Raw genomic sequence first — 26,927 nt, 5'->3', positions numbered from 1 at the left:
GCCTCCAATCTCTCTCTTTTTCACCTAAGAACCATGAACAAACTTGTCAAATGTTTTGCTAAATACAGAAAAATTGTAGTTATTCAATATTCCTGACTTAGTTTGGGAATCTTGTAAAAAAGGAAATAAATTGGTTTTTTGGGGAAGCATGATCTATTCCTTATGGAATCATGTTGCTTCTTTGTAAACACTGTTTCCTTAGCTAAATATTCAACAATAATATTCACTACTTTGAATAGTAAGTTCTAGTGTTTTGCCAAGAACTGAAGTCATATTCACCAAACTTTAGTAGGCAGACTCAGCTTTGTTCCTTTTATCTTTTTTTTGAAATCAGAACATTTACTGTTTTCTGGCTTTGAGACACATCTTTAGTTCTCTATAATCTTTCAAAAATCATTAACAGTGGTTCAGCAATCATATCTGCCTGTTCTTTCAATTTCCAAAGATGTAGTCTGGCCTATTAACTTGAATTTAGCAAGTGTGTAAGTGGGATTAGATGGCATCTGAGGTCATCTTCCAATTCTCAAATTCTGTGAAGGTGGTTCAATACTTTCTTGGGATTTCAACTTCCTAATAACCATTTTTAAAATATATATTTTATTTTTTCTCCCCAATTTAATTCTACCCTTCTCATTCTAAGGATTCTTCTCTTTGGTAGATATTACAGAAAAAAAAATAACTATTCAATAGATGATCCTTCTCTTCACTTTTTGTTACTGACCTCTTGTCACCAAGGGAGTATGCTGGTCAATAGTTTTTCTTCATTCTTTTTTTTTTAATCCAATAGCAATTAACAAGACAAAACCAAAAGAAAACAACAGAACAATCTCTTTTTGAGGGTGGATGCTTGACTGTGGGTAACCCTTAGCATTTTTCAGCAGTTTTAGTACATTATAAGTTTTTGGATTCTTGCTATTCAGGGACTATGACATGTTCATAGGATCTTTTTGCCATTGCCTACATTTTCATCCATCTTCTGAACATATCTTTTTATTTTTTAAATAATAGCTTTTTATTTTCAAAATATATGCAAAGATGATTTTTAACATTGACCCTCGCAAAATCTTTTGTTCCAAATTTTTCTCCTTCCCTTCCTCCTATCCCTCCCCTAGACAGCAAATAATCCAATATGTTAAACATACATAATTCTTCTATTCATATTTTCATGTTTATGATGCTGTACAAGAAAAATCAAATAAAAAATGAAAAAGAAAACAAAAAACAAGCAAGCAATAACAAAAAAGGTGAAAATACTATGTTGTGATCCACACTCAGGCTCCACAGTCCTCTCTTGGATACAGATGGCTCTATCCATCACAAGACCATTAGAACCTGCCTGAATCACCTTGCTGTTGAAAAGAGCCATCTTCTCAGAGATCCACTGGGTCATGTCTCCAAATCATGCTATTAATAATGATAGCATGTCACATTTCTATGACTCTTTAATGTTTTACAGAGCTCTTTCTCACAGCCAACTCTGATAGTACTAAGGAAGAAATAGATAAAATTACCTTCCTAGATGCCTCCCAGAGACTTATCATGTTTACCAAGATTGTTAGCTTCTAATGATTCCTCAAGTCTCCCTTGCCTTAATATCCTTTACCCCTCCATCCCATTCTATTATCCTCTGAACTTCTCTGACATGATATGTAACACATAGATCCTTCCCAACCCAGAAACAACTATTCTTCAAGGCATGTTGATTCCAACTTGTGTTGTCTCACCTATTTTGTCATAAATGAACCTTAGTGAACTACAAGATAGACTGCCATAGCTAGAGTTCTTTCAATATCTTACTTTTACCTCCTTTTGGTAAAAAAAGACTTAATTGCTGAAGGTAGAGGATTCTAAAGTATGGGAAAGTTCTCTTCCCTGTCTGACCAGACAGATTTCTGAGAACAGATAGTCTTAGATGTAATTCCCTTAGTTATTTCCTATAACTAAGAATATATATTTTTCTCCAATAAGTATATGTTTTTTTATTACTGCCTGTCTTTTATGAATAATTGTCTTTATTTTCAACGTTTCATACAATATTACTTTAAATAATATTTAGATTATGAATGCTGCCCTAAAAATTTGTATATAAGAAAATCTATCTCTTGATTCCATTCATCTTGTTATCTATCCTACCTGGCTGGCTCTTAATTAACTCTTTACTGCAGTTTGATCCCAGCATCAAGAATCCAAATTATGAGTAATGACTCCCTTAGATTCTTCCTTAAATTCTACTTCAATTCCAATACCATTTTGTTACTGTTTATAGATTAGGGCCATCTTCATGTCATGTTATCTGTCCACTAGCCTCCACCCCTGTTTTGAACTGAAGGTTCCACCCTGTGACTTTAGGCTCTGGAGTTTGAACATGTGCCTTATCTCACCTGGCATTGATCCCATCATGCTACTCCCCACCTCTTCCTATTTTCCAACTTTAGCTTCTATATGTGTCATTTATTAGAATGTAACCTCCTTGATGGCAGAGCCTATCTTACTTGATTATATTTGTTTTCCCAACTTATCACAGTTCCTTGCACATATCAACTACTTAATATGTGATCCATCATTCATTCATTCTTCTTAGGTCTCTTAATTCCAAGCCCAGCATTCTAAAACTCATAGATGTTTAGTTAAATGAAAAATATATATGAAATCCAGTTGTTTTGACTGGATAGAAACTTATATATTGATAGACTTGATTGGTATTTTAAACTTTTTATTTGAGTATTTTAGGGATTTGTAGATATAGGTTATATCAAACATAATGACTTAGGAAGACAGACAGCAATGATGTAAATAATTTTTGCTTTAAAAATTTGGGTTTGAATCATGCCTCTGCCAGTTGCTACTTGGGTGGTCTTAGGCAAATCACTTCTGGGCCTTTCTTTCCTATTTTTAAGATGAAGAAATTAGGCAAGATGGTTTTAAAGTTTCCTTACACCTTGAAATACACTATCATTTATTTTAATAGATGAAATACAGTTCATTTACCTTCAGTCACTAACTGTAACTTCAAGGGTAATAATAAATCACTTAATTAGTATTAAGTAATTATGATGCCTGGACTTACACAAGAAATGTAGGGCTGTTTCGATATTAGGAAGAAAATCAACAGCAGATTGTGAAATTCTCTCTCTCTATCTGTTCTTCCCTCCTTCCTTCCTTCTCTCCCTCTTTCCTTCTGTTTGTCTCTGCCTCTATCTTTCTCTGTCTCTCTCTGTCTCTGTCTCTTTCTCTCTGTCTATCTCTGTCTGTCTCTGTCTCTCCTCCTTCCTTCTCTCTCTGTGTCTCTCTCTCTCTCTGTGTCTCTCTGTGTCTCTCTGTCTGGCTGTCTGGCTGTCTCTCTTTCTCTCTCTCTCTCTGTCTCTGTCTCCTTCTCTATCTCTGTCTCTTTCTCTGTCTCCTTCTCTGTCTCTGTCTGTCTTTCTCACTCTATCTCTGACAGAGAGAGAGAGAAAGAGAGAGAGAGAAAGAGAGAGAAAGAGAGAGAGAGAGAGAGAGAGAGAGAGAGAGAGAGAGAGAGAGAGAGAGAGAGAGAGAGAGAGAGAGAGAAACTCCTGACTAGAGGGAGTGCTACAGAATTCCTGAAAAGCTGGCAGGTATCTGGGCTAGACAAATTGTATAACTTAGTAGAAATTGTCAGAGGACTTATTCTGTATTTATGAGGTCACAGAACAGAAAAACTGAAAGTTGCATATTGGTTGTTTGCATAATGATGCTACGGCTGGTCCTGGGCTGAGAGGATATTTGCTAAGGTGAGCCACACCATTCAGCACAATGAAGAATCACTACCTAAGTTTGTGATGTGAGTAGGTAGCATACAATTAAGACTGTTCAAAAAATCAATCAAGACAAACCAAAATAGTGATGAGAACCTGAGAGCAAAGTCAGAAGGACCCAAGTGGGTAATATACTAAAGGACAGATAGGCTGAGATTGAGACACTCTAGCAGTTCCCATGTCACAGAATATACACTTGACCTATATGCAGCAATAGATAAAGCAAAAATATTCAAGTAGTCTGACTGTACAGGAAGACACAGCTCCAGGTAATTTTAACACTGTTCTAAGTTACTCTAACCTAAGACATCTTTTTGTATATGAACTAAAGAAAGGCAATGAGAGTATCCTGCTAACACAGATTTGAAAGACAAATGATGACAGAGAAAATATAGAAAGATGACACCACAGACACAATTGTTTAGGACCATAGATTACTATAGTCTTATGAAAAAAATCAGCATCAGGAGCAACTAGGTGGTGCAGTGGATAGAGCACAGCCCTGAAGTCAGGAGGACCTGAGTTCAAATGTGACCTCAGACACCACTGATCCTGGGCAAATCACTTAATCCCAATTGCCTTAGCTAAATAAATAAATAAATAAATGAAGATTTAAAAAAATCAGCATCAGCACATAGAGAAAGAGAATAATTTGCTATTACAAGGTTCACCTGGAAGGATATAGAAGTGATGCATGTAAACTGGACTTCAAGAGTCTCTTTTCAAAGAATCAACATAAAGAATAACCCCATCCTTGGGGTTAGGAATGGAGATTATCCTGAATTATGAAAATTGTAAGCCTAATTTCATTATCAGTTAATCAGTTAAATCACAAGATTATTATATAAGACTACCACCATCAAGATACAATCAGAAAAGAAGCATCATTTTATTTTTTCATTCATCTCTCTCTCTCTTCTTCCTCTCTGTTTCTCTCTCCTTTTCATGTTTTTAAAAAATTTCTATAACTATCAATTTGTTAATTTATCTAACTTTATTTTTAAAATTTATTTTTTATTGCAGCTGTTTACTAGGTGGCCATAAATATGTCAAGTGCCAAGAGAGAAGAATTATCTGTTGGGTTGTTTATCGTACTTTTTAACAAAATCTAGTTTTGTTAATCTCTTCTAAATAAGTGTGGTTTTGCTTTTGCTTTTTCTGAGATCACGATTACAACCCCTGTTACCCCCCTTTTATTTCTTTAGCTGAAGCATAATAAACTAGTATTCAATGGAAAATTTGACATTCAGTCACAAGACTCAATATAAGAAAAGAAAGGTAAACATAAGAGAAACCATAAGGGATTTAATATGTTTAAACTGTTTACATTCCTATATAGGAAAATGATTATTTGTAATGCCTAAGAACTTTCTCATTATTAAGATATTTAGAAGGACTTTACATAGACAGAGGGCATGAACGTCAGTCAGTTATGCTAGGATGATCTCCAAAAGAAAAACACAAAATTAAAAAAAGGAATGACTTTCACATCAACTGTATGTGCCTTTCTATTTAGTGTGCCTGTTGTAAACAACACATTGGATTCTAGTTTCTAAACATTCTGCTATTTGCTTCCCTTTTATGGGTTAGGTCATCCCATTTATAGTTACTATATAGTAACTATCCTGGAAAATAAACCAAGGGGAAATAATTTAAGAAGCATTGGACTACCTGAGAGCCATGATCAATGGAAAAACTGAGATATCTTATTTTATGAACTTATAAAGGAAAATTGCCCCAATATTTTAGATACAGAATATAAAATAGACAAGCAAACAATCTGTCATTCACCTTTAGAAAGAGATCCCAAAATGAAAACTCCCAGAAATATCATAGCTAGATTTCACTGTTCACAGATCATGGAGGTAACAAGTTTTAGCCAGAAAGAAAAATAGTTATTAACTGTATATTTCTCTTCAACCTATTTTCTTATGTTTTTCCTTCTTGCTCTTTCTCTTTATCCTGTCTCTATTCATACCTTTGTTTTGCTTCTGATCTGTGCTTTCCTTATTCCATCTCCCTTTTATCACCTCCTCTCCCTCACATCTCTTATCCCTTTTTCCTTCCTTTCACCTATAGAACAAGATAGATTTCTATGCCTAGTTAAATGCTTATACACACACACACACACACAGACACACACACACACACACACACACACACACACATTCTTCCCTCTTTGAACCAATTATAATGAGATTGATGTTCAATCATTGACTGCCACTCCCCTCATTTTCCCTATCTATAAAAGCTCTCCCTTGCTTGCCTCTTTTATATGAAAAAATTTACCCATTCTTTCTCTCCCTTTCCCCTTCTTCCAGTACATCCCTCTTTTTCATTTCTTCTTTTTCATTTGAAGAACATCCTAACTTAAGTGACTATCTCTCATGTCCTCTATCTATATAGACTTTTTCTAAATGCCCTAATAATGAGAAAGTTCTTAGGAGTTATAAGTATTATTTTTCCATAAAGGAATTTAAACATTTTAAATGTTTTAAGACCTTTATGATTTCTCTCATATTTATCTTTCTTTGCTTCCCTTGAGTCTTGTGTTTGAATGTCAAATTTTCTATGCAGCACTGGTCTTTTCATCAGGAACATCAGGAAAGCTTGAAAGTTCTCTGTTTCATTAAATATCCATTTCTTACCCCTGCCAAAAGAATTGTACTCAATTTTGCTGGATAAATTATTCTTGATTATAATCCTAGCTCTGCATTTCTTAGACCTTCACTCTTTTAACATGATAGTTGCTAAATCTGGTTTGATCCTGACTGGCTCCATGATATTTGAATTTTTTTTCTTTCTGGCTACTTGTTACCTCCATGATCTGTGAACAGTGAAATCTGGGTATAATATTTCTGGGAGTATTCATTTTGGGATCTCTTTCTGAAGATGAATGACAGATTGTTTGCATGTCTATTTTACACTTTGGATCTAAAATATTGGGGCAATTTTCCTTTATAAGTTTGTAAAATAAGATGTCTCAGTTTTTTCATTGATCATGGCTTTCAGGTAGTTCAATGCTTCTTAAATTATTTCCCCTTGATTTATTTTCCAGACTAGTTACTTTTTTTTCTGATGAGATATTTCAAATCTTCTATTTTTTCATTCTTTTGACTTTGTTTTATTGTTTCTCAATATCTTGTGGAATCATTAATATCTATTTCCCCAATTCTAATTTTTAAGAAATTATTTTCTTCACTGAACTTTTTGAACTTTTTCTATTTGGCCAGTTCTGCCTTTTAAGGAGTTCTTATCTTCAGGAAATTTTTATATCTCCTTTTCCATTTGGCATATTCTATTTTTAAAGTGTTATTTTCTTCAGTTTTTATGTCTCTTTTAGTAAGCTATTAATTTTCTTTTAGATATAAAGAAATATCTAGAAACTAAAAACAGAACCATCACTTTGATAGGAAAGAACCAGTAAAATCAGGGGTAAATCAAGTATATCAACTTATTAGTTATATTAGTATTCAACATAGTGCTAAAAATGCTAATTATAGTAATAAAATATGAAAAATAAATAAGTATAGGCAAAAAGGAGATGAAATCATCACTTTTTTGCAGATGATTTGATGGCTTACTTTGGGAATATTTGAGAGTCAATTAAAAACCTAGATGAAACAATTAAAAGGCTTTGACAAAACTGCAAGATGTAAAATAAACCTACAAAAATCATCAACATTTCTCTTTTACCAGCAGAATTCATCAAGAAGAGATAGACATTCCAATTCAATTAACTACAGTCAGTATAAAAAAGTTTGAACGTCTACTTGCCAAGATATACACAGAACTATATAAACACAATTACAAAACACTCTTTACACAAATAAAGACAAATCTAAATATTTGGAGAAATTGTTTATGGGTAAAGCAAAACAATATAATAAAATGATAATACTACCTAAATTATTTTACTTATTCAGTGTATGTCAATTAAAACACCAAGGAATTATTTTATAGAGCTAGAATAAATAATAGCAAAGTTTTAGAGGAACAAAGGATCAAGAATGTCAAGGAAACTAATGAAAACATTGGGAAGGATAAGGACTTAGCAGCACCAAATCTCATATCTGATTCAGGTCACAATACACTTTGTGCATGGAGTTTCCCTTAAAATAATTCCAAGAAGTTAACTCCAAAAATCTGTGTTTAAAAATGGAGATCCCAGAAGGGATGCAAGAATGCCCAGAGGCTAACAAAAGGCTTAGGATGGCAGGCTGGTAAAAGGGGAAGTATCAGGAACACAAAGAAAATAGTGCTGTGGGAGGGAGATCCTCCTGGAGACTGACAAGAGGTTAAGTCCAAAAGTTTCTGCCCTGGCCTTGGATGGGAGAGATTGACAAGGGCTTTTGAATTGTTCTGCAGCTTTTTTTCTAATAAAAATCATCTTATAGTGGTTTTCTTCAATTTTTCTTTTTCAGTTATTGATGAGTTTATTGCATTTTGGAATTTAAAAATTAAAAAAAAAATGGTAGGTGAGAGGTTTAATTGTACCTACCTCTAACTCTACCATATTCTAAGGATCCCTGATTTCTCCATACAATGTAACATTCTTTCCAGAGATTAGCAAGAAAATGGGAAGTCTGCACATTGCATAAATTATTTCTCTGTCAACTTCAGATTCAGTTTGGTTTGTGGAAATTACTCCCTGAGAGAGAATGGAGAAGAGATAGGGGGAAATGGTGTAGACAGGAGTCAAATTGCATTGCAATTGCTGGGAACCTTGAAACATAAAGAATGAAGGAATCAAATGGAGATAAAAATCACCAATCTTTATTGGTGATGCTTATTTGAAAACTCATCCCATATTCTGGGATCTGATTATATTTGTGCATCATCATTCTCAGTTTAGTATCTGTCAAAATCATTCATGAATAAATGTATTCTTCCACAACAGTTGACAGAAAGTATAAAAATATGTCAGAACTTGCGAGCAGCAAAATTGTATAGCCATTGTCATAGTATTAAAAATAAAAAGAATGGAGTGATTATCAAGTAATATATTTAAGAATAGCCACTACACATCACCACCCTGATTTGAGAGAGCTATGAGAGTTCTTTGAAAAAATCATTGGAAGATCGTATCAATTGTTGGTATACAGTAGACACTTGAAGACCATATTTTCTAACTAAAGGTAACAAAAATAAATATGTGGATGACAAAAATCTATGATTCCTTTTGTTAAAAAACCCAAAACCTAAAGTTTAATGCAATGCATGAAATCAAAGCTTCATAAAGAACAAAATAGACAAGCCAATAGCAATGAAAAAACTCAGATTTTAGAAATTATCACCCTCTGAACAGGGCAGGATAGTCAAGGAATAGAAATCAGCACTTTCATATATCCAAATTTCACTTGACATGGGGTTGGAGAACTCTAATTAGAGTAATCTAATCAGAGATAGCTTAATTTTGGATATGGGAAAATGATGTAGGATTTGCTTTGCCATTTGTAAGAATATTGCCATATAAGGAAGTAGTAGAAATTAAGATTATGTAGTCCTCTTGAGACCCATAATGCATCATTTATTCAGTCTTGTAAATGTGCCAGATTTAAGGGAAACAATACATTGAAATAAATTCAGAGAAAAAGAAACACAAATTACCAAAGACTAATTTGTGATCTAGAAGGAAAGATGGAAATAGCAACATGTAAATTATTGTCTACACATTTTGTATAGGCATCCAGAAGATTATGTACCAAGAGCTAGATGTACCCTGTGTAACTCCAATTGTATATTTGATTATTTAAAATTTACACAAAATATGAAAGGGGTGATGATTTTATTTTGTAAAATGAAGTGCTCTCCTCCTTGATCTGGTAAGGCTCTTCTGCCTTCTTCATCAAGGATATCTGGATCACATATACAAAAAAGAATCTGCTCTACAGTCATGAATTGAACCAGCTACATACACCCAGTGAAAGAACTCTGGGAGATGACTATGAATCATTATATAGAATTCCCAATCCCTCTATTTTTGTTCACCTGTATTTTTGATTTCTTTCACGGGCAAATTGTATACTATTTCAAAGTCCGATTCTTTTTGTACAGCAAAATAACTGTTTGGATATGTATACTTATATTGTACCTAATTTATACTTTAACATATTTAACATATATTGGTCAACCTGCCATCTGGGGGAGGGAATGGGGAGAAGGAGGGGAAAAATTGGAACAAAAGATTTGGCAATTGTCAAGGCTATAAAATTACCCATACATATAACTTGTAAATAAAAAGCTATAATAATAAAAATTAAAATTGAAAAAAAATAATCTGTTGTAAATATAGAATCATAGTTACCAAGCTGGAAGGGGTTGAAGAAGCCACTTCAACAAATCTCATTTTACAAATGAGGAAACCAAGGTCCAGAAAGATCTGGTAACTTCCTTCTGGTCCCAAAGATTGTGTGCATCAGAGGAGAGATTTGACCCCAAAATTTCTGACTTTGCTCTCCTTGGTGCAACAATGAAGAGGCATGTGGACCATAAAGAAACTTTAATCTGAATATGTATATATTTATGGACAGGGGTTCTTAATGTACTCCATGAAATGGTTTTCAAAAATATTGTGATACTTAGGGATGAGATCACACCATCCATTCTGTTAACCTGAGCAGCAAACAAGCTGATGGCGACAGTAAGAAATAATTCCCTATTTTCCCACCCAGCTGCATGAGCTTTGGTTTTACTGTCTCTTAGTAAGAAATTAAAATGTAATCTCTTTTGAAAAAAAATATTGTGATAACTCTATATAGCTAGTTTTCTCTGTAATCCTATGTATTTTATTTTATACATTTATAAAATCTTTACCACTCTACCAAAGGAGTCTATGAAGCAAAAAGGGTTTAAGAATGCCCTTAGGGGATCTTGTGACCTGAGGAGCTGGTATCACAACAGGACACAGATGAAAAATGAGCCACAAGGCAGTCCCTGCCATTGCTACTACTAGAGATTAGCACATCAGGGAGCCACATGCACTAAGGAGCCATCTGGACTCATTTCTTTCGTGACATTTTGAATCATTTAAATTGTATAGGTCTGAAAAGAAAGTGGGATCCTTTGGAAAACAGAGTAGAATTCTGTTTTTATATAAAGCTTTTACTTTCAAAACACATACATAAATAGTCTTGAACATTCAGCCTTGTAAAATCTTGTGTTCCAATTTTTTTTTCCCTTCCTTCTCCCCTTTCCCCTAGATGATAAGTAATCCAATATATGTTAAACATGTGCAGTTCTTCTATGCATATTTCCACAATTATCATGCTGCAAAAGAAAAATCAGATCAAAAGGAAAAAAATGAGAAAGAAAACAAAATGCAAACAATAACAAAAAAAGTAAAAATACTATGTTGTGATACACACTCAATCCCCATAATTCTCTCTTTGGGTGCAGATGGCTCTCTTCATCACAAGACCATTGGAACTGGCCTGAAACATCTCGCTGTTGAAAAGAGCTACGTCCATCAGAATTGATCATCATATAATCTTGTTGCTGTGTACAATGTTCTCTTGATTCTCTTCATTTCACTTAGCATCAGTTCATGTAAGTCTCTCTGAAATCATCCTGCTGATTATTTCTTATAGAACAATAATATTCCATAACATTCATATATAATAACTTGCTCAGCCATTCTCCAATTGATGGACATCCACTCCATTTCCAGTTTCTTGCCACTGCAAAAAGGGCTGCCACAAACATTTTTGCACCCGTGGGTCTTTTCCCCTTTTTAATAATCTCTTTAGGATACAAGCCCAGTAGAAACACCACTGGATCAAAGATGTGCCCAATTTGATAAGTCTTTGGGCATAATTCTATATTGCTCTCCAGAATGGTTAGAACAGTACCAACGAAGAATTCTTTATCCAAAAGTTTATCACCCACCTGTTACCCAAATTTCACCTGTTGCTCCAAGAAGCTATATCATGATAAAAAACCATTATGGCAGATGGGCTAAACCACATTTAAACAGATCTTAAACTTATTGGTGAGTTAGACAGATCATGTCTTACCCTAATCATGTGAAAACGCCTGACAGAACAGACAGATGAAAACAATTTGTTGCAATAGTCATGAAAGCAATTGAAGCAGGCATTGTGGAGTGCTTGGAGCTAGATCAGACATGGAAGACCCTAAGGTCATTTACTGTATTCCAGGTCATTGCCAGTGATCCTGACTTTTGCCTTGCCACTGGACTTTTGTGATTCTGGAAGTTAGAATGAGGCTGACAACTTTGGACAACTCTGCTTTATTTAAATGTAATCAGTGCACAAATCAAGACATCACTCAAAAGTGATGTCATTGGTTTTCTTTAAAAACAAAGAAAGAACAACAATCAGTTAATGGGCTCAACTATGATGAGCCCAAGCCATGGTTTGTTTAGTCAAGTTCAATAAAACCTGTATTGTATTCAACATCTTATTAGCTTGAGTGTTTGTAGGGAAGCTGAGGCTCCTGGATATCAGAGTAAACCAAGTTCAATATTGATATTTCCATAATTACCGTGGCTAGAACCAAAAGCCTAAAATTTCTTTTTTGAGACATGTTAAATATTGACATTTTTAGGATTTTACTCAATAGAAACACGAGCTAGAGGGATGTTATGAGAAAACATCTCCAAATTAGACCTACATCCATCATGTCCAGAGATCAATGCCTAATTGACAACAGGTTATCAATATCTTTGCCAAGAAAACTCCAAATGAGATCGTGAAAAACTGACTGGATAGCAATAATAGCTTCCAAACAGAAAATGACTAACAGTAGGATTTTTAGAAAAATCAAGATCCTCTAGTGCATTTAAAAAGTAAATTGATTGGCAACACCAAAAGATCCATTTATATACAATTTATTTCAGGCACACATTTACTGTGGAAAATTCAGCCCACTTGGAACTAATGGAAATTGGACGTGGGAGAAATATACAATTAGACCACCAGAAACTTTGGGACTGATGCAAAGAATTAGCCAGGACAAGGGAAGATGTAGAAACCCTGTTAATTAAAACAGATTGAACAAAGCATACACCTAAGAACAAAGCTCAATCCTTATAAATGTCTTTCATCTGTAGTTATATGCTGTTATACCCACCAGTTAATAAAGTCTTGCACCATTCAAAGAACCAGAGAGAACTATCATCACGACTTTTATAGATAATGAGTTGACGCACAGAAGTTTCATATAGCATGCCCAAGGTCACCCACTGAGTCATAAGCTGAGTCAGGAATGAGATTTAAGAGATTTCCCTTCTGTCTCCAGGCCCTAACTCTAACTAAGAAAGGACACTCCTTATTTTTTGGCCCGAGCAAGTAGCAGAAAGAATACTTGTTGCCTTTAATTTGATTTAGATGAGAGATGATATCTCACATAAGATATATATTTTTTATTGTATGTGTATAGATATACTCACATCACATCATATATTGTATATACAACACATATGTATATGTACATATATATATATACATATATGCTGTGAGTATACATGTAACCTGTGGCCCAGAATCACAACTCTGGATGTATATGAATCTGTTCAATCTTGGGGTACCTCAAAATGTTTTCTTAGCTTGGGAATCACACTAAGGGTCTTACTGAGTATATTTGAAATTAGTTTTTATTTTCTTTCTCTCTACTCCCATCTGATGTTTCTAATGGGAATATCAGAATTTGTCTTATCTATATCACCATGAAAAAAAAGAAAAGAATTGTCAACTCTTATTATAAAGGAACTTGGTTTATGTTACCTAACCTGCTATATTTATGTAACCTTTCTGTTATCTGACAAAAATAAAATGCAATTTTTACTTTTTATTGTTGTTTGCTTGCATTTTGTTTTCTTTCTCCTTTTTTTCCCTTTTTGATCTGATTTTTTCTTGTACAGCAAGTTAATTATATAAATGTATATACATATATTGGATTTAACATATTTTAATATATTTAATATGTATTGGATTTCTTGCCATCTAGGGGGGAGGGTGGGAGGAAGGAGGAAAAAATTTAGAACACAAGGTTTTGCAGGGATCAATGTTGAAAAATTATCTATGCATATGTGTTCAAAATAAAAAGCTTTAATAAAAAAAAATGAAAGGCAAAACTGGAAGGACTCAGAGTTGAGCACGTAAACTGTTGAGACACCTTTTCATCCCAATTCTATGGTCTTCCACTTTTCATAGAGACCTTTATTATCTGTTAGACTAGATTAATCTGTTAACCAGGATTAAGGATACCCAAAGAAGGGAATGAAGTTGGTCACTACAGAATAAAGAGCCCTCCCTTTTGATGACTTTTACTTTTTCCAGGGAGCTTGGTGTTAGATATTTAAAATTATAAGACACCTCAGAGACCATCTAGTGCAACCTCTTCCTTTTATTGACAAGGAAATTAAGTTTCGTGAAATTAGGTAGGTGACTTGCTCAAGGTCTTGTTGTTCATCTCTTTTACTCCACCATCATTCTGTTTTACCATGATAGCAGAGCCTGGGTATTTGCTACTGCCAGCGAGAAGAAATTGAACTAAGCCACTGGAGTGCCAGCTTCTCTCCAGCCAGCACTTTCTCATATAGCAAAAAAAAAAAAAAAAAAAAAATACAATAAAAAGACAAAGTCTGAGTTTTCTCCTCATCTTTGTGGTTCTATCCTTTATAGCTTCTCAGAGCATGGTCTTTTTGGGTGTTTCACTGCCCCCCTTCTATATTGAGTCCCTATCCAAGACGCAGATAGCCTCTAAAACCGCTGTTCTGTCATTAATAGATTTTGTATCATATTATTTCCAGCTTCTTGCATTCTTAAAAACATGGCAGTCTTCAAAAGATGTTGTATATCTGGCCACTCTCCATGGTAATATCTTACATACCTTATCTCACATCTCCCAAAACACCAGCCAAGAGGAAGCATAGGCAAACTCTTTGTTGCCCATCACTACTTTCAGATTCTCTTTCTCCTGTAATTACTTGGCAACTTCTCCCCCTAAGATATTTACTCCCTCCATCTATATAACTAACCAGATCCTAGTTGTGGCCATCCATTAACCCTTGAGCCATTTCTCCTTCTATCTTAAATAGTTCAGTCCCTAGCATATACTCTTCTTCTCTATCCTGACCCCTCTTTATTGGGCACTTCAGTATACATATTGAAATTCCCTCACACATCCTGTCCTTCTAGCCCACCATCACCCCAATTTCCAAGGCTTCTACCTTTAATCCAACTCTGTCACATATTGGGATGATTGTAATCATGTTCTTCTCCTCCCTCCATGTTTTGCCTCCGTGATCCCAAATTCTAAAACTCTTCCCTCTAACAGCAAATGTTCTCTCCTTCCATCTTTCCCCCTGTCCCATCTTTCTGAGGGAGACAATAGATGAAGTTCTGGGCTTGGAATCAGGAAGAGCCGAGTTCAAATCCATGCTCAGACACTGTGTTTGAACAAGTTACTAACTCATGTTGAGTTCAGTTTCCTCAACTGTAAAATGGGGATAATTTGCAGCGCTATTATTGAGGATCAAATGAGACAATATTTGTAAAGCACTTTGTATAGTGCTTAGCACATAATAGGTTTTATTCCCTCCCTCCTCTCTACTCCTTATCTTCCATTTTTTATTCTTACCACGATATCTAAGGTCTCCAGTTCTCCCTGCTCTGATAGTCTATGACCTCATCTCCTATTTCACATTCCTGCATTTGCAACTGTCTCTTTAGAGTCAATCAGTTCAGGTTTACACTGTACTTCAGCCCTTACTCTTTTGCTCTTAAGACACTAATCCTTGCTAAACCCTGACCCTGGATTGCTCTCATCCTCCAGTTTATCTTCTCTTCCTTAAAACCTGCTGAATGATACCTAAGGAAGTCACACAACATGCTGACTAGGTCCATTAAAATTAATGTCGCTTTGACAAACTTAAGAACTATGATCAATGCAATGATAAAAATTCAAGGATCATGGCTCAAGCTTGCTACTTACTTCCTGACTGAGTGGTGATAGACTCAAAATACATAATGAAAGTTGTTGGTTTGGGATATGGCTAATGAGGGCATTTTCTTACTTGGTTGCATATGTACTTCAAAGATTTCTTTTCTTTTTCTTTAATGGGAAGAGAAAAGTAGGAGAGCTAAAGACATCATTTTTACTAATGAACAAGAAAATACCTACATTTATGTTATTCAGTTTCAACTGGATCCTCAACATTACATGGCAACCCTTTTATTCCTCACTAATTTGTTTTTTATCCTATTCTTCACAGTAGCTATTCCAAAGCATATCTTATTACTTCAAGTTTTCAAAGTAGTCCTTCCCTCTTTAACAGAGATCCTTGTCTCTTTTACTGAGAAAATAGAAGCTATTCACCATTAGCTACCAGTAGCTATCTCCATTTTACCTTGCTTTACTTTAGTCTCTGAAAGATATGATCTTTTTTTTGCCCAAAATCAATGCTCACATTTTACCATGGTTCCATGTCCTATCTCTTTTCTTTTTTTTTTTTAATTTTATTTTATTTAATAATGACTTTGTATTGACAGAATCCATGCCAGGGTAATTTTTTACATTATCCCTTGCACTCGCTTATGTTTCGTTTTTTTTCCCCTCCCTCCCTTTGCCCCCCCTCCCCCCTCAAGATGGCAAGCAGTCCTATATATGTAAATATGTTGCAGTATATCCTAGATTCCATGTCCTATCTCTTATAGAAACTTGCTTTTTTGGTTATTCCCTTTCAATTATTTTTCCCTTTCAATTTTTTGACAATGTACTTAAACCATAACATAGTAGTCACATGTGGAATGGTTAGAGCAGAGGAGACTATTGCCCTTTTTTTCTTGAAGCTCTGCCTCTTATGATCCAACTCATGTTTTAATTATTATAATTGACTACCTTATCACGACTGTTGAATCATATTGAGTTTATAGTCTACTAAAAACTCCAGAGGTATTTTAGACAATCTATTGTGTAACCAATGCTTCCACCATCCTATATTTAGAAATTTTGAGGAATCATGTATGATCTTGTCTATAGTAATGAGAATAATAATAGTAGCATTTCTATAATGTTTAAAAGTCTATAAAAAGCCTTACAGATGTTATCGCATCAACTGTGTTGAATTTTGTCTTATAAAATTAAACCCCGTGCTTTAATCTGTCAAGATCCTGATTTTGTTAATCAGTGTGTTAGCAATTCCTCCCAAGCTTTGTATTATCCAACCATTTTATGAGCATTCCATCTATGACTGTTCAAGTCATTGATAAAAATGTTGGACTGGAAGGGGCTAAACACCAACCTCTGAAACACTTTAATAGATAACTGCTATCAAGATAAATGAATGAAGCATTTATTAAGTGCTTATTATGTACAAAGCACCAAGCTAATCTCTGGGGATACAAATAGAAAAATAATACAGTTCCTGCTCTTCCAGAGTTCCAATTCTAAGCAGGAGAAAATAAGTACTAAAAGTTTTTGCTGCAAATTAGATGGAAAAGTCCCACAGTCCTTAGAATTAAGCAGCAAAACAGATGTTAATGTCTATGTCCTTTCCACTGATGAAATAATTTGAGTTTCTCATATTGAAGCATTTGACAATACCAAGAACTTTAATGGAAAGAACTTTTATTTTTTGGTGGGTCTTTAGTAACTGTGGCTATATCACATTAAGGAGCAGACTGTATCTGCACAGGGATCACATCATATGATGATGGCTGAGAGTACTGGGCTGGAAGTTTTGCTTTTGCCAAGACTTTTGGTTTTACAGTCCTGGGCTGGGATCACTAAAGTCTTAGGGAAAATGGTGATCAAGTTGGTGATGCTAGTGATTTGACTTGTCTGGTACCATAACCTCCTATCTCTCTCTTGCTATTTCTGCTAGATTGATTTATCTGTCCTGTGTGCCCTTTGATGAAGAGGACTGACCCCTTTCTCTACAAGAATTGGTTCTTTAAGGATTATTATTTGAATCTATTTAATCAGTTCCAAATTAAAAATATTGTATTGTTATCTCGTTAATTAATCAATAAGTATTTAAGTACTTACTATGTGAAAGGGATTTTTCTAGTTATGATTCTCAGATCTATATATTCATCATTAGTCATTCTTTTGAGCTTCAGCCCTACCTTTTCAAATTTAGATAGCCTATAGATACAAATTGAATATTGTCCAAACAGAACTCATTGTCTTTTCCCCCAAACACTAAGCTCTTTTCAACTATCTTAGTACTGCCTAGCATTCTTTCTGCTGATCAGGCTCATCATGTTAGTATCATAATTGACTCTTTACTTGCACTAACCATACATATTCAAGATCTTGTCATTTCTAGCTTCACAATGTTTTTCATATATGTCTTTTCTTCATTCACATAGATAACTACCCTATTGTAAAAGGTTGAGCTGGAAATGAGAGGATGTGGAGGCATTGAAAATAGATAGCTTTTTAAAAATTATTTTTTTCAAATTTCACTTTTATTCAATTTTCAGTTCCAAATCTTCTCCCTCTCTTTTACTGTATCTATTGAGAAGATAAAAAAATACAAAAACTGTTATAAATATGAAGTAATGCAAAATATATTTCCATATTAGATATGTTCCCCTCCCTGCAAAAATACATAATAAAAGAAAAAGAAATAAAGAAAAAAATTCTCAGTCTGCACTGCAAATCCATCAATTCTCTATCTGGAGGTAGCATTTTTCATTCAGAGTCCTTTGAAATTGTGGTGGATCATTGTATTAATCAAAATTATCTATCAGAATCTTTCCTAGTTGATTATCTTGACAATAGTGCTGCTATAAATGTTTTTGTACATATAGGTCCTTTTCCTTTCTCTTTTATCACTTCAGGGTAAAAGTCTAGTAGTAGCCTCAAAAGGTATGCACAGTTTATAGCTTTTGGGGGCTTAATTTCAAATTGTTCTCCAAATTACTTGTTCTAGATCACAGATTCACCAACAGTATATTAGTATATCTTTTTCTACATCCCCCTCAAGCATTTGCCATTTTTCTTTTCTCTCATCTTAGCTAATCTTTTAAGTATGAGGTGGTACTCAGAGTTGTTTAATTTGCTTTTCTCTAATTATTAATGATTTGAGCAATTTTTCATATGACTATTGATAGTTTTGAGTTATTCTTCTGAAAACTGCTTGTTCATATTTCTTGACCATTTATCATTTGGGGAACATTTCTTATTTTTGAATATTTGGCTCTGTTACCTATATACCTGAGAAATAAGACCTTTAACAGAGAAACTTGCTGAAAAAAATTTCTCTTTTTTCTTCAAGAATAATAATTATTATAAAATGCTTTGCTAAAATCTAGGTGTAATATAACCATACTATGTCTCCAATTTATCAGTTAAGTAAATATTTTCTCTCTTCAAAGAAATAGGATTAACTTGAAATGAACTGCTCTTAATGAAGCCATGCTAGTTTTTGTAGTCACTGATTTCTTTTTTTAGTGTCCACTAACCACATCGATCTATTTATATATTCACTAACCATCTCTTTAATAGTCCTTTCTAGATTTGTCCCAGAAATTGAAATCAAACTTATTGACTGTCATTTGGAGACTTTCAATTTGCCCTTTACCAGAACTATGGTATCTCTCCCATTCTCCATGATTTTTCAAAGTAGTCACATTTACTAGGTATTTCAATACCCATGTATAGTGTTCATCCAAGCCAGATGACTTGAATTTATTAAGGGTACCCAGATGTTCTCTTCTTAGTTATCTCTTTAGTTATCTTGGTAATAACTCCCTATTTGCCTTTTAAATTGTTATTGCCAGTCCAAAGATCATTCTTCTTGGCAGAGAAAACAAACAAAATTAGAATTGAGAAATTTTGCATTTTCTTTTGTCAAATATCACCATCTCCTCCACTTTTTAAACAGTGGTCCTATTCTTTGATTCTCTATTTTCCTCCCCCCACAAAAAAATTGGGACTAGATATGTGATTTAATTGATATAGAGAATGCCTGGATAAGAACACTTCCCTTACCAATTTTGGTTGGTGTCTTCCTTATAACATAATTTTGGAGAGTTGACTAGAGTAAGGAAAGGCTACCTAATCATTATGTGTGAGACTGGACTGAAATCTAAGTCTTCCTGAATATAAGCCCAACTCTCTACTTACTATACTATACTGTTGCTCATGCTTTTTCTCCAATATAATTACATTCATTTTATTTTTATTCTTAACTTGCCTTGATAACCTCAGCTCATCCTAACATTCCAGACACTTTTCTTTATAGAAACATGTGAACTTCTCATAGCCATCCTTCTTCATTTTCTTTTTCCTTCTGTGTATATCTTTTGAAAATTTAAATTGGTTGGTAACTTCCTTGTGTATCCATATTGATCTTTTCAGGCCATTCTAGCTTTTATGGCTTAATTTTATTTTTTTCATAGTTTTTCATTCCTTTTGGGCTGACTTTCCCTGTAGTATTTTAGTACTAACCCTAAATGAACTCTACTTATCCCTTTTTGGAAATCCTTGAAATCTGCTTTCCCAAGGAACATGCTAGACTGCCTGAATTTCTGCTGTTGAGTATGTCTCTAACAGGGATGGGTTTACTCCATGTTCTCTTCCTCCTGATCCATTTTTTCAGCCCTAGCAATCAGCTTTTCTCTATTTGTTAGATTCAGATCCAGTATAACATTTCTTCTTTCTGGTTCCTTCATTTTTTGAAGGAAAAATTATCATTATGGCAATTAAAAAGCTATCTGCTTCAAGAGATAGCTAATTGAATTATTCTATCCCTACTGTCTAGGCTCTGTGCCTGGTTGGTGAATTATTTCTTTACCTCTTCATTTATTCCCTCTTTTTGACTAGATAGTCTGAAATATATTCTGATGGCAAAAATTACTTCTGAATTGATTTTCACCCAAGTGCTTTTCCCCATGCTCTGTCCCACCCTCTTCCTGGATTTCTTCACAAGAATGCATTCAGTGTTGCCTTCCTTTGGCCTATCCTTTTTCTTCTTTTTATTTAAAAAAAAAATTCATCAGAACTCATATTCCAGTTATGGATTTTATCCAGCCAAGTCTTTTATGCTCATGAGGTCATATTTTCCTCCTTGCATTAGTACCTCCAGTTCTTTTTTTACTTATTAAACATGATTGTAGAGACAATTTGTGGCCATTTGTTTTTAGTATTGGCTTCATTCTTGAATTTTGTCATCTGTGAGCCTCTGAATGTCTCAAATTGCTGTTCTCTCTCTCTCTCTCTCTCTTTTTTTTTTTTCCATGATAGGTACTTTTTATAGAAGCATTGCTTAGGCTTGGACTTGCAAACTTGTTTTTTTAAAATATTTTATTAATTGTCCTTCAATTTATGTTGATTCCTTTGTAATTCTATGTATTTTGTTTTCTGAATTTAAAACATTTTTCTCAGAAGGGGGGCATAAAGTCTATCAGTTATTATCAAAAGATCTGTTACAGAAAAACATTCAGGATTCTTCCTCTATAGAGGGTACCTAGCTTGGTATTTTGGTATACCATGGTATCTTGCACACATACACAGACACAGATACAGAAACACATATGTATATGTATAATTATGTTATATCTACATACACATACACACATATGTTTCTCCTCCATTGTTTTTAGTTTAGAGTCTTTTTTATTAAAATTAAGATTTAATTTGATTAGGATTGCAAAATATCTAGCAATAAATGGGCCCATCCTTTGGTCATTCTCAGATTCAATTTCTTCTATAATAAGGCTATTATAAGGATAAAAGAGATAACATACCAAAACCTTTTGCATATTTCAGGATACTCTATAAAGTATATCATCATCATCATCACCCCCACCATCATTATCATTATTTGCTAAAACGAACATCTCTCTCATAGTATCCATTATCCCTGTATTTTACAATAGGATCTAGAAATGCAAATTTCATTTTCAGATGCCACAAACATAGCCAATTATTCATTTCACAAATAATTTTTTTTCTCTTTTGAATCCTTTGCCTGCAATGAGTAGTATGAAGAAAACACAATCAATGACCCATTAGGGTTTTTGGTGATTTGCCCATGACTTTGCTTCTTGTCAATATATTCTGGGTTCTTTATGGAAGTAGCAGTTGTGTCCCTTTTGATAAGTGGAAGGTTATCTATTACATTTTAGATCCATGCTCTGGAAAGGAAATAATAGGCTTATCTATTGCTATCAGTTTGACAAATAACTTCCTTTTTTTTTTTTCCCATTCCTTGTTGAACAAGCATCTGCTTCACCTTCAAAGTATCCAGCTCCCTCCCCTTGGAGAGGCAGGATGGTCCAGTGAAAAGAGCCCTGGATTTGGAAATAGAACATATGAGCCCAATTTTCAGCCTCTTTAACTATGGGACTTGGGTGAGTCCTGTAATCTCCTCTGACTGAAGTTTCCTCATGTGTAGAATGAGGAAATTTGACTAAATAACTAAATCCTTTCTAGCTCTACAGGAAGCTATTTTCACCTCTTAATTCTAGGGCCTTACCTCTATTAATTATTTCTTTTAAATCTTGTATATATATTAGACTGTCTTTTCTATCTTGTGTATATATATGTATATGGGCTGTCTTTTGCCTCTTTGTTTCCCTAGCTTTTAGAGCTGCATATAGTAGGTGCTTAATAAAAGTTTATTGATAGATTGATCCTATGATCTTTGGTGAGGAAAACTACTTTTTATTTTTATTTTTTTAAGTTTCATGTTTATAATTATCTCTTTCATTTCCTTCTTTGTAGAAAATCCTTCCTTTCTGCAAGCACCTGTTTATAAAGTTATTTTTTTTCCCTCTGGTTCTTCAGATCTCTGCAGGAAATTAAATCATATGATTTTTACATGGAGGCAACAGTGGATAGAGCAACTAGGTAAGGAGTCAGGAAGGCCTGAGTTTCAAATTTGGCTTCAAATATTTACTAGCTGTGTGACTGAGGCAAGTCACTTAATCCTGTTTGCCTCAATTTTCTTATCTGTAAAATGAGTTGGAGAAGGCAATGACAAAGCAAACCAATATCTTTGCTAAAAAACAAAACCAAACCAAACCAAAAAACCCATCCAAATAGGGTCATGAAGAGTCCAACAGACATGACTAAAATGACTGAATAACAACTATATAGTTGTCAAGGGTATCATCTCTGACCTGTCTAATAGCTGCCCTTTCCCTGTTCTCCCCGGCCCTTTTCAATGGCCAATGGGTGTAGCTCATATATTAACTTCAGCAGCAAGGAGATGTTAACTAGGAAATAAGTACCTTGAATTTAATCATCAAAAGGTGGGATTAACTCAGTGATATCTAAAACAGGATAAAGTCACATATCTTATCAAAGTGTTAGCAATTTATTAAGAGAAGTTCACACCTTGTTAAAAAAATTCAATAGAACCAGAATAAAGTTCTTTGTAGTAGATGAACCTTTTATATTGAATTTCAAGCATAGGACCAGAGTAGTTCTGGGCAGTCGGTCATATATCCATTAAGACAAAATACTGAATAGGACCAAACTATGTTCCTGCTTTTGAGTTATAAGAAGCTTTCCTCCTTATACATGTGTTTCTTTTTTGAAAGTATTTTTTTTTTTTTTGGTAACTCGTTTACTCTCTTGTTGCTGAAGGAATGAATATTAAGTATTAAATTGGCTTCAAATATAATTAACATTAAAGACATGAATTTATGTAACTGGCTCCCTGGCTATTTCTCCAATCTTACTGTCATTGGTAGGCAGGGTTACCTCAAGGCAGCTGACTGCTTTTTTTCAGAGATGTAGGGTATTAAATTTCTAGGGCTTTTGCTCGTGAGCCCTCACCAGCATGCTTCATTAAAAATCAGTCAGGTTCAATTAGCTTATTAGCAAAAGTGAGAGAGCACTGCCCTGGGAGTCAGGAAGACATCTTCCTGAATTCAAATGTGGCCTCAGAAAATTAATTGTGTGATCCTGAGCAAGTCAGGTCACCCTGTTTGTCTCAGTTTCCTCATCTGTAAAATAAACTGGAGAAGGAAATGGCAAATCACTCCAGATGGGGTCACAAAGAGCTACAGGTTTGAAAAATAACACCATCATTTTAGTAAATTTACTAAAAGGATTAACAAGAACAAAAGCATTTCCCACTGAAAGTCTGAGTCAGTCCACTTGCCTGAGGGAAGTTTATCTAAGGGTAGACTTAAAGTAAAAGGGCAATGAAGTATATATAGAGAAAGCACATGTAGCAGGAGAGACAGAGAAGCAGAGAAACAGAGATAGGAAAGAAAAACACCTTTTCTTGGCACCTCCTGCCAAGAAAAATTCCCTTGAGGGGCTTGGTTCCAGCTTTTCCACTAGACACATTCACAAATTGATTGAATTCATGGATGGACTGAAGACAATTTTGTACAGAGGCCCAGAAGTATATTTAATTCTTTTAGCCAATCACAAGACATTTTTTGTAGGTGTGTCATTTATCTTCATCCAGTGATCAAAGTAATAGATTCCTCCTTGATTGATTAATTACTTATAGATACCTAGCTTTTATATTTGATTGATTGAGTCAATGATTGACTCAGTCTTTTATAATTAAATTAATTGGGGCTTAGGTGGAACTCTACTCTTACATGGAATATGACTGGAAAACGTCCATTAAATTTTACTCCAAACAATTGACCTAAAAGAGTTTAGTCTAAGCTTTACATACAAGAAAATTGAAGTGGATGAAGAATACTTATTCCAAATATGATATATAATTGCATGGAGAGGATATAGAAATATCCCATAAGTACATAAATACTTGATAGATATCCATAGATAGACAATCCATAGATCCAATCAATTGGACACAAAATTGAATATGAGGATAATTTCTTTTTAAAGACTTCAAGTTTCTCCTGAAACAAAAATTCATTCTGTAAAATCAAGTGTTCTTCTGCTGATGTTGAGTTGTTGTAAATTATAGAAAACTTCAAAGAATTCAAGTTTCAGGTGACCCAAAAAAACAATGGAGAGATAAATAATAGACACAAATAGATCATAACATATTAGAAAGGAAGGGCAAAAAGGAAGAGAACAAGTATACATGATATCAGCAGGAATGTATGAACCAAAAAGAAGGGGGGAAATTTATGGGATAAGGATGAGGTATAACCAATAGACACAGCCTGTGTATGCTATTGGTTATGTATAGGAGGCCAAGAGAACAAGATGAATTGCCCCTATGAAACTGGGCAAACACCTTGCAGAGGTGTATACACACACTTGTGTGTGTGTGTGTGTGTGTGTGTGTGTGTGTGTGTGTATGTGTGTATTTTTCCCCCCTGTGGCATTTGGGGTTAAGTGACTTGCCCAGGGTCACACAGGTAGAAAGTGTTAAGTGTCTGAGGCTGGATTTGAATTCAGGTCTTCCTGACTTCAGGGTTCTATCCTCTACATCACTTAGCTGCCCCAAAATATATATTTATTTTTATCACTGGAGATGGTATATACAAACAACAACAAGATGATAAGTCCTTATTACACAGGGTTGTTATAATGAATGCACTTTGCAAATGCATTATTATCAGTTGACAAGGGATCAGACAGAATGATTGAGTGAATGAATTATGTTATATGCTTACCATGGGGAAAGCACCATTTGCAATACTGTGGATACAAATAGAAAAGTAAAATAGTCTCTGTTCTCAAAGGGCTCACATTCTACTGGGGAGGGGAAACAACACGTCTGGAAGATTTCAGCTGCAAGTGGAATGGAAAAGTCCCGTGGTTCTTAGAGTGAAGCAGCAAGACAAATGATTGTGCTGCTGCTTAATTCCTCAGACATCTTATTTTTCATGACTGAACAATCTGAACTTCTTTGACTTCTCTACTATGTTCCCAGTCAACTCATTAATGGAAAATCTCATCCAGTCAGCCCTGATACTCGGACTTCATTGTATCCTCGACCCTCTAAAGGAACAGAACAGATATCTCTTCATTTTCAACCTTATTCTACTTCTTTGGGTTCAAAAGGGGCAGCACTCATATTGGACTCATATTAGATCTCCTCACTCCAACTTTTCATCTTTCTTTTGTGTGCTGTCTCCCCCCATTAGACTGTAGGCTTCTTGAAGGCAGAGACTGTCTCTCTCCTTTATATTTGCATTTCCAGCACTTGGCACAGTGTCTGCTACATAATATACACTTAATGTTTATTAATGATGATTATTATTACTAAGAATTTTCTTTTTTCTTTTATAATTTCTAAACAAGGAATGTGTTTACCAAGAATCTACAAGCTTGTTTAATGATTGATCCTTTGCATCAGGGTAAGTTTAAATACATAAAACATGTTATAAACAAAAATCTCATGTGTATAATATAACCTCCCCCTCAGAGATTACTGATTGTCAGTCTTGCCTGTATATATATCTTGTCAGGTCTTTTTTTTTTTAATTTATTTTTTAAATTATAATAACTTTTTATTGATAGAACTCATGCCAGCGTAATTTTTTACAACATTATTCCTTGCACTCACTTCTATGCCAATTTTTCCCCTCTCTCCCTCCACCCACTCCCCTAGATAGCAAGCAGTCCTATACATGTTAAATTGGTTACAGTATATCCTAGATACAATATATGTGTGCAGAACCAATCAGTTTTCTTGTTGCACAGGGAGAATTGGATTCAGAAGGTATAAATAACCCGGGAAGAAAAACAAAAATGCAAGCAGTTTATATTCATTTCCCAGTGTTCTTTCTTTGGGTGTAGCTGCTTCTGTCCATCATTGATCAATTGAAACTGAGTTAGGTCTCTTTCTCGAAGAGATCCACTTCCATCAGAATACATCCTCAAACAGTATCGTTGTTGAGGTATATAATGATCTCCTGGTTCTGCTCATTTCACTTAGCATCAGTTCATGTAAGTCTCGCCAGTCCTCTCTGTATTCATCCTGCTGGTCGTTCCTTACAGAACGATAATATTCCATAACGTTCATATACCACAATTTACCCAGCCATTCTCCAATTGATGGGCATCCATTCATTTTCCAGCTTCTAGCCACTACAAACAGGGTTGCCACAAACATTTTGGCACATACAGGTCCCTTTCCCTTCTTTAGTATCTCTTTGGGGTATAAGCCCTATAGAAACACTGCTGGATCAAAGGGTATGCACAGTTTGATAACTTTTGGGGCATAATTCCAGATTGCTCTCCAGAATGGTTGGATTCGTTCACAACTCCACCAACAATGCA

This window comes from Antechinus flavipes, chromosome 5 (genome assembly GCF_016432865.1).
Source record: "Antechinus flavipes isolate AdamAnt ecotype Samford, QLD, Australia chromosome 5, AdamAnt_v2, whole genome shotgun sequence".
NCBI classification, from domain to species: Eukaryota; Metazoa; Chordata; class Mammalia; order Dasyuromorphia; family Dasyuridae; genus Antechinus; species Antechinus flavipes.
Note: the sequence above shows the minus strand (reverse complement) of the source record.